This window comes from Microtus ochrogaster, chromosome 5 (assembly GCF_000317375.1).
Source record: "Microtus ochrogaster isolate Prairie Vole_2 chromosome 5, MicOch1.0, whole genome shotgun sequence".
Lineage (NCBI taxonomy): Eukaryota > Metazoa > Chordata > Mammalia > Rodentia > Cricetidae > Microtus > Microtus ochrogaster.
The window spans coordinates 13,349,571-13,359,409 of NC_022012.1; the positions used below are offsets into that span (position 1 = coordinate 13,349,571).

General features: G+C 36.6%; 1 pseudogene; it reads right to left on the minus strand.

The window, feature by feature from the left end:
• Positions 1-1,278: 1,278 nt before the first annotated feature.
• Positions 1,279-5,626, minus strand: LOC106143765 (annotated as a pseudogene).
• Between the last annotated feature and the right edge of the window lie 4,213 nt (positions 5,627-9,839).

Sequence of the window (9,839 nt, forward strand, 5' to 3'; positions counted from 1 at the left end):
TAAAGGAGAATACAAACACTTTGAATAGCAAAATTACTGAATCAGACTTTTCTGAGCAGTTGCCCACTGAAAACCTGAATAAATGTCAATTGTGTGATGTACATATTTTAATTTGCCAAATTCTGCAAAGTGGAACACATCCAACTGCTAGATTTCATTCCTTTGAATACCCTTTGGGTTAGTTCCTGCAGGTAGTGATGTTTGGTTACAGAAAGAGCAAGTAAGTAGGCCATCTCTTTATAATTTTCTTAGCTTGTTGCCACATTATAGAAAACTCTTTCTTTAAACCTTTGCTATTGACATGATTTTTTTAATGAAATTTAGAGGCCTGCAGCATGTTTCCAATCAATAATTGATGAATTTCTGCATTACTTTGTGCTAGAGGACCTGGCAGACCCATATGGAATCAGATGTGTGTTATGTACATAAGACGAAGCCGATTCCTGATCATGTCTTGTACCTGTATAAACAATGAAGTCAGTTCTGTATCATCTGGTATAAATTTAGCAGTTTCAATATGCAAGATAACTCTTTCTGTATATTGTGAGTCAGTAACTAGATTAAGAGGTTCTTTAAAATCCCTTAGCACCATAAGAATGACATATAAATCTGCCTTCTGGACAGAATTATAAGGGCTTTCTTCCACCTTACTCAGTTTGTCTGATTTGGAACCTGCCTTCCCTGATTAACTGGCATCAGTATAAAATGTATGGGCTCCAGTTATTGGAGCATCCCTTATGATTTGAGGAAAAATCCAAGAAGTTCTCTTTATAAGGTTAAGTCTATCGCTTTTGGGATAGTTGCTATTAATTTCTCCCAAAAAAAAATTAGCACAAGCTCTTTGCCATGGTTCATTATCTTCCCATAATTTCTTTAGTTCATCAGCAGTGAAAGGCACTATAGTTTCTGCTGGGTCTATGCCTGCTAGTTGACGAAGTCTCAATTTACTTTTTATAATTAATTCAGAGACCTTTTCCACATAAGTTTTTAATTTTTTACTTGATTTATGTGGCAAAAAAGATTCATTCTAAGATAATATCATCCTTCTGCATTAAGATTCCTGTAGGAGAAATTCCGGAAGGCAAAATGATGAGAATCCAACTAAGCTTTGGATTCACCCTGTCCACATGTGACTCCTGTAATTCTTCCTCAACCATTGTCAGTTCCTTTTCTGCTTTAGTTTTTAATTCTCTGGGACTATATAAATCTTTATCATCATCTAAGGCTTTGTTTAAATGAATTATTAGAGCAAGTGTTATCCCAACAGCTGGTTGTAGGCTAGAGATGTCTCCTAACAATCTTTGAAAGTTATTAAGAGTCCATAACCAATCTCTCCTAATTTGTGCCTTTTTTGTTCTAATTTTTTGTAAACCTATTTTATAACCTAGATAATTGACAGAATCTCCTCTTTGTATTTTTTCAGGAGCAATCTGCAATCCCCACTTAGGTAAAACTATCTTTACTTCTCCAGTCTTTCTAAGGTATTTATGTTTGAATCAGGTAGCAAAATATCATCCATGTAATGGTAAATTATAGACTTAGGAAATCGCTTACATATTATTTCCAATGGTTGACTTACAAAATATTGACACAGGGTGGGGCTATTGAGCACTCTCTGTGGGAGGATAGTCCATTGGTACCTCCTAGTAGGCTGAGAATTATTATAAGTAGGCACTGTGAAGACAAACTTTTCTCTATCTTTTTCTTGTAAGGGTATAGTGAAGAAACAATCCTTTAAGTCAATATATATGAGAGGCCATTCCTTTGGTAACAGAGAGGGCAGAGGAATTCCAGATTGCAGAGGGCCCATAGGATGAATAGCATTGTTGATAGCTCTAAGATCTGTCACTATTCTCCATTTTCCAAATTTTTATCTTAACAACAAATACAGGAGAATTCCAAGGGCTGGTATATTCTTCTATATGTCGAGCTTCTAATTACTCTTGCACCAGCTGTTCTAAAGCCTGCAACTTTTCCTCAGCTACGGGCCATTGTTTAACCCATATTGGTTTCTTAGTCAACCATTTTAAAGACAGGGCTGTTGGTACATCTGAAGGGTTATCAATTGCTTTGTGTTCTTGTACAGCCTGAATGGCTGGTGTTCATCGTCTATAATATCTTGTATTATTTTCCTCAGAAACATAAGCTTTAGGGGCTACGGGAATGTTAATCTGAATATTCCATTGCTGCAATAGGTCATGACCCCACAAATTTACTGCAATATTGGTTATATATGGTTTTAGTTTTCCTATTTGCCCTTCTTGTCCTATGCATTCAACCCATCTCATGCTTTGTCTTACCAGAGATAGGGCTCTAATTCCCATGAACTGAACATATGACTGTGGTGCCTACTAATTTGTCAAGCTAGTCTCTGGGATTCCCTCAGTCCCTGCCCACAAGCCCTCTTCTCTCCCATTTCCAATTAACCTTGAAAAAATTTTTCCTCCATTTATTTTCTCCTTGCTTTCCCAGGAGATAGCCAGAAAACACTTTGGCAGTTTGGAATAAACTTGCTTTTTCACCCACAGAATGTCTATTTTGGTTTCTTTACTGTGCCCATTTTCACTCAGCTTACACCAGTGAATCCTAGCTTTGAAATTTCTACCCTTGTCCTTAGAGTCTTTACATTTATGCACCTATAACAACAGCATTGCAAATTGTTTTTTAAAAATGGTTGCACTGTACTTGAAGTTGAATCTTTGTTATCAGTAATACTTAGATAAACTTCTTTCAAATAGTAAAAACCAAGGCAGAAATTAGCATTTAAAATCAAGGTACAGCTTTATCTATGAAACTTGGAGAAACCAAATAAATTGTACTCATAAGATAATGCCACTGTGAACATAAAAGGTTTTAAATATACACATTTTCCCCCTCAAAAATCTGTTTAAAAATATGATTAACTTACTACTGGGCAAATGCCAAAATGTTGCAGTTTAAATTTAAGTTGTTATGAAAAACTCAAAAGTTCAATGTTTAAAAGCTAATACAAAATAAAACCTTTGTATAGCTCAAGGTTATATAAAGCAGATATAAAATCTTGCTCACTAGAACTAAGAACAAATTGTCAAAGAATGTTATAGCTCTCTCAAAGCAGCAAAAAAACACTGTCATGTTGTATTCCATTCCCCTGTGGTTTATGTGTGTGTGTGGTGTATACACACCTAGCATGTTTATGTGTATGTACTCAACAATTTTTTTAGCCTTACCATTCTTGACCTTTGCTGCTCTAAAACACAATCTATTCAATTAAGACAGTCAATGTCTGACCTGGCACTGGGTAAATAAAGTGCAGTTGGCCTCCCTGCTAATGAAGTGAAGTAAGTGCAGTACACATGCTACAATACTGGAGGACTGAAATCAGAAAGTTCTCACCGTGCTAGAAAAAATCCATATTTTAAGGAAAACTTCATTGAGTATGAAACTTATTTTTATGTCCTAAAGGTGTATTGACAAGACCGGTAATGAAAATGTTATTCTTATGAAATATACTTTGTTCTATAAAACAACAGCCTATAAATTGATAGAAAAATATTCTAGTTTTCATAGCTGACTATACTCCACCTGTGGAGCCCAAGGCCACCTGGCCACACATGGGGCCCAGGCTACACGGCTGCCATGGCAGACAGCACTGCGTTCCAGGAAAAGTCATAACTGATATGCTCAGGGAAGGCCAACATCTAAAGGGAAGTACCTGAATTCCAATCTTTAGATAAAATTAGATGAGACCACCATTGTGTCCAAGTTAATTATCCCCCAAAAGAAACTTCAGAGAACCAGATTCTAATATAATGCAAGAGGATTTTTAATATTAAAACTTGGGTTTGGACTACACCTTCACCACTCCTATGCAGTAGGTGATGGAAGAGCAGTTCTGAGCCCTTGAGTGTGGGGAATTTTTAAAGAGGAAATTCTTTAAATTTTTAAAGGGAAGTTCTTGTCCTGTCATCTTGGGATTGGGTAAGGAGGGTATAGGGTAAGGTTTCTGAAGCCATTGGTCAGTTTTTGAGCAATTATGAACATTTGGAGGTTTTGATTTTAGCAAAAAAAGTCACTGTATATGTCCAGCACTGATCCATTAGTCTAACAGTTGAGAAGACTGGTGGCACGGGATGTCCTGGAAGCTCCTCTCAGTGAGCTATAATGGTCCAGAGTAGATCTCACTCATCTAATGGATGGTGAAGGAGTTTAGATAACCCATATTTTGATGATAGTACATGAGCTGTTCAGATTGTTTCATGCCTACTGTTGGCCTCCCAGCTTTAAGCTATTTCAATAAATCCAAATTTTCTCTTTCAATTCTTTGCTTTTCCTTTTGTCTCTTGATAGCACTATGATACAACTTACAGGAAAGTTCAACAGATCTTCTGGGAATTGGACTTTTGCTTCCTGTTTTTTCAGCCTGTTTTGACAGTTCTTTCAAAAGCCTCTGATTTTCCTGATTTGTCTGTCTCACCTCTTCTCCTGTGAAAGAGTAGTTTTTCCTAGGAATTACTGAAGGCTGAGCAAAGTGATGTTTTTGTTGTCCCAATCTAATTGCAGAAAAGTTTTCAACAGCTGATTAAGGTCCATTGTGTTATGTAAGACTTTTTGTTTGGTTCTAAGATCTAGATCTGCATCTACCACTGATGATGTCAGAGCAAAATTTTGCCCATGCTCTTTTTATTTTCAGCTGATTTCAGAGATCTTGAGTCACTTTTAAAGCCCCCACATCCTCATACACATACTGGCTCACATTTTCTTGCCTTTTAACTTTACTTTCTGATCATGTGATCATTCTGATCCAATTCAAACAACTGGACAAGAATGATGTCTAGAGTTGACAAAGGAGTTACATGTGTTACAGTGTTCTTTTATTCCTTTTATAGTTACTTTTTTTTAACTTTAGCACTTGCAGGCTATGTACCTGCTGATTTTCTTCCTGATTTACATTTCTGTTGTGGTGACAAGAGGGTTACACCAGAACCATGTATCCTTGGGGATGAACATGAATCAGATTTATGGGCATCAAACTCTGTATCTGAGTAGCCTGAATTTGGTCCTCCAAGATGAGAAAGACAAAAAAGAGGAGAAACTGATTTTATACTATGTTTTTATTTATTTTTTAAAACTTATTAAAGGGTTTAGTTGACTGGCACTCCATCTTTGTAATAATCATCCTCATTTTTTTTTTACAATTTTAGTAATTCTACTTTTCTATTTAGAACAGGTAATTGTAATTTATGTTCATTTTTAGCATCACATTTTTTTTTGATCTGGAGGGACTTCAACATGGGGATCAACAATGAGGAACTTCTTATTTGTGTAGGATAGTTTTCTACATGGTGCTTCTTTGAGGATAGGTGTGCTTTTCTTTCACTTCCTTTCTGAGTAAGGTAATTTTGCTATGTTTGTGTTCCAAATTTCAAATTCACACTTTCTGCATTATTATTCTCTCTTTAATGTCATCTTATTGTATTTCAAATTTCAAGTTTACATTTTTGGTGTCAATATCTATTTTTTCCTTAATATCATTATTTTGCTTGTCAAAAACTAAATTACTTTCACATGTCTTTGCATCTTTAACATCACTGTCAAAGGAAGAATAGTACACTTTGTCTTCTGATATCTTTCCTAAATGAACCATGATGACAAATGCATATCAGACCAGGACCTCCTGGTCTTGATGTTGTTAACTTTTATAATCCTAGAGTCTAAAAACAACCTATGAACTGTGACCATTACTAGAACATCTAGTTTTTAAAATTAGTTATTGTACTTAAAAATAGAATATATGCACATATAATGTGTTTCCTCCCTGATAATCTTCCTCTATTACCGCTCCCACAGCTCATTCCAAACTTCATTTCTTCCCTCTCTCTCTTCTTCCTTCCTTCTCTCTCTCCTTCCCTCCCACTCTCTGCCCTCCCTCCTTCTCCCTTTGCCTATATCTCTCTTTCTCTCTATCCTTTAATACCTATTCAGTCCATTTAGTGCTGTCTGTGTGAAATCATCTACATTAGCATGGGAAACTTCCCAGGGTCAATATCCCTGAAGAAAACTCACTTTTTCCTCCCTAGAAGCCATCTGTTACCAATAGCTCCCCAGATGGCAGTGGGCCTCATCAGCTACTTTGTCATCAGTGCTGAGATATTGCCTGGCCTGATCCTATGCATGTCTTGCGCAGTGCACACAGTTAAAGCCCTATAAGTTCATGCAACACTCTACTCATGTCCAGCAAATATTGTTTTACTACAGACACCTACTATCTCTGACTCTTATAATCTTTTCAATTCACCTTCTATTCAGAAAAGGGAAGGTCTCCTATGGATATCTACCAGACATGGCATATCAAAGTGTAGTAAGACTAAGTGCCTCCCCATGTATTAAGGCTTGGCAAGGCATCCCAGTATGAGGAATCGGGTCCCAAAAGTCAATATAGAAGTCAGAGATAGTTCCTTCTCCCTCTGTTAGTAGTCCCACAAGAAGACCAACTCAGAAAACTGTAACATATATGCAGAGGGCTGAGGTTAGTGCTGTGAAGGCTACCTATTTGTTGGTTTGGTCTGTTTGAGCCACCATGAGTCCAGGTTAGTTGACTCTGTGTTTTTTTCTTGTGGTGTTTTTGATGCTTCTGGCTCCTACAGTTCTTCCTCCCTTTCTTCCTTAGGATCTTCTGAGCTCTGCTGAATGTTTGACTGTGGGTCTCTGCATCAGTTGCTGGATGAAGCCTCTCTGGTGACTATTGGGATAGGCACCAGTTTATGAGTACAGCAGAATGTCATTTGGAATCATTTGATTGACTTTTTTTCAGTCTTGAGATAGATGGGTCTTGAGATAAATGAAGTCCCATCTATGGTCAAGGCACACCTAGGTTGTTTCCATTTTGTAGCTATTTTTAATAAACCTGCTATGAACAAGGTTGAGCAAGTGTCTTTGTGGCATCCTTTGGGTATATGCTCAAGAGTGGTATAGCTGGGTCTTGAGATAGATGTAGTCCCATTCTTCTGAGAAACTGTCATATTGATTTCCAAAGTGGCTGTAAGTTTGCACTTCCACCAGCAATAGAAGAGTGTTCCTCTTGCTCTACATCCTCTTGAGTATGAGCTGTTACTTGTGCTTTCGATCTTAGCCATTTTGACAGGTGTAAAAAGAATCTCAGGGTAATTTTGATTTGCATTTTCACTGAGGGCTAAGGATATTGGATATTTCTGAAAAACCTTTCTTGTGCATTTAAGATTCTTGTGTTGAGAATTATCCACTATCGTTTTCGAGTTGGATTATTTGGTTTGTTGATGTCTAGTTTCTTGAGTTTTTTAAAATGTATTTTGGAAATTAGCACTCTGTCAAATATGGGGTTGGTGAAGATCTTTCCCCATTCTGTAGGCTGCTGTTTTTGTTCTATTAACATTGTCCTTTGCCTTACAGATGCTTCTCAGTTTCATGAGGTCCCATTTGCCAATTTTAGTGTTTGTACTATTGGCATTCCGTTAAGGTAGTTGTCTTCTGGGCCAGTGTGTTCAAGGTTATTTCCCACTTTCTATTCAATCTGGTTCAGTGTATTTGGATTTATGTTAAAATATTTGATCCACTTCGACTTAAGTTTTATACAGGGTAATAAGTATGAATCTGATTGTATTCTTTTACATGCCAACATCCAGTTATACCAAAACCATTCGTCAAAGATGATTTCTTTTTTTCATTGTATAATTTCATCTTTGTTGAAAATCAAGTGTCCATAGGTATGTAGATTTATGTCTGGGTCTTGCATTCAGTTCTGTTTATCCACCTGTCTGTTTTTATGGCAACATCATGCAGTTTCTATTACTATACTTCTTGTAGTAAAGCTAGAAATCAGGGATGGTGATACTGCCAGAAGGTTTTTTTTTTTTTCAGGATTGCTACAGCTATCCTGGGCTTTTTCTTTTTTTTATATGAAGTTGAGTATTGTTCTTGCAAGAATTGCTCTGGAATTTTAATTGAATCTGTAGATTACTTTTGGTAAGATGGTCATTTTTAGTATCCTGATCCTATTAATGGAGATCCTTTCATATTCTGATATCTTCTCTAATCTGTTTCTAGAAGAGAAAAATATATAGTTCAATAAAGACAGTAAAAAACTGAAACAAAAAGACGGGATTTTTTTTTATTGGATTTAATTATGTAGCGGCAGAGAAGATCTGGAAGTGGATAAATGGCTTCATTTTAAGTTCTGATATGTAAGTATTAAATGAGCTAATTTGAAAAAGAAAAACTTGAAGTTCTTTTCATTCAGGTCTTTCACTTGCTTGGTTAGAGTTACTCTAAGATATTTTATATTATTTTAGCTATTGTGATGGGTGTGGTGGTGTTTTCTTGATTTCTTTCTCTGACCATTCATTATATGTAAACAGAAGGGCTATTCATTTTTTTTTGAGTTAGTCTTGAATACAGCCACTTCACTGAAGATAGTTATCAGCTGTAGGAATTCTCTTGTAGAATTTTGGGGGTGGTTCACATACACTATTATGTCATCTGAAAATAGCGATATGTTGACTTCTTCCTTTCTACTTTGTATTCCCTTGATCTTCTTTAGTTGTCTTATACATGTGTGTGTTTGCATTAACTACTATCCACTGCAGAAAGAATCTGGTCTGACCAAGGCTGAGAGAAATGTAAACTTATGGATGTAAAAATAAATACTGAGGGCAGAATATAACTTAAAGAGAATCATATGCTGAAAATGATGTTACAGTCAAAGATGTCCTGTGTGTATGACAGTGGTGTCATAAGATCATAATTCAGCTAAAAAAAATTTATAACCCAGTGGCGCTATTGTTGGAGTAATTTAAGAGTGCAATGTATCACTCACAATTAAACAAACTCAAATTCTTCCAGTTATTTCAAAGTACAGCAATACATAGAGTGCGAGACTTTTCCTTGGGAGTATAACACACACACATTCTTAATCCTCCTATACAAGGAACTCAGAGACCAAAGTAATGATTGCAGGAAAAATCAGATCCAGTGAACCAATGAGTTCTTGTTGGAGGTATTTACAGGAACAGAGATGACCCAAAACAGCTGCATTGCTAAAGTCCAACCCAGCATGAGTGACAAGTCATGGAAGAAAAAAACCAAGAGATCTCTGCATGACCTCTAGGCAGCTAGTCAGGTTGGAGAACCTTTTCTTGGTGGTTAGGTGAATTAGTCTCCTCTTCCAGAAGCTGTTTACTCTTTCTATACCCTTGGGAATGGGTCCCCATGTAAGTTTAGCTTTCCCAGCCTTGTGAAGTTTGTTAAGTCCCAAAGTCTCATGATTCCTTCCTTGTGGAGATGTGTCAATTCAGAGTGGGACAATTATCAACAATGACACTAATTAAGTCCATTAAGAGTATAAGAGTCCTTTAATAATAGCCAGACCAAGAGTAGACTAATATCTCCAAAATCTCTCTTGGTGCCAGAGCTCAAGAGTACAGTGTTTTGACAAAACACACAATTGCATCAGTACTGGGGGCATTTACATCAGTAGGGGGTTTAGAGAAGCCTTGCAACATCTGTCTCTTTTTTTTTTGCAGAGATTACCAGCATTTTCCAGACACAAGACAATTATTTTTGATTTATGATTTATCGAGTTATTTTATTTTATTGTTTTAGCTTGCACAAACACTATTTTGATTCATACATCTGGACCATGATCAGGGTCAGGAACTGTCTCAAAAGCATTGCCAAGGTGGATGTGATTACTGTTGGGTGAAAGACTGAGTACTGTCTAGACATACATAAAACAAAGTTAGAACTAGATGAAATTACCTTAGTCAATTTAAGGGGACATTGCTGCACAACAAGATATTGCGATGTGGGATTCCCCTCTGCATGCT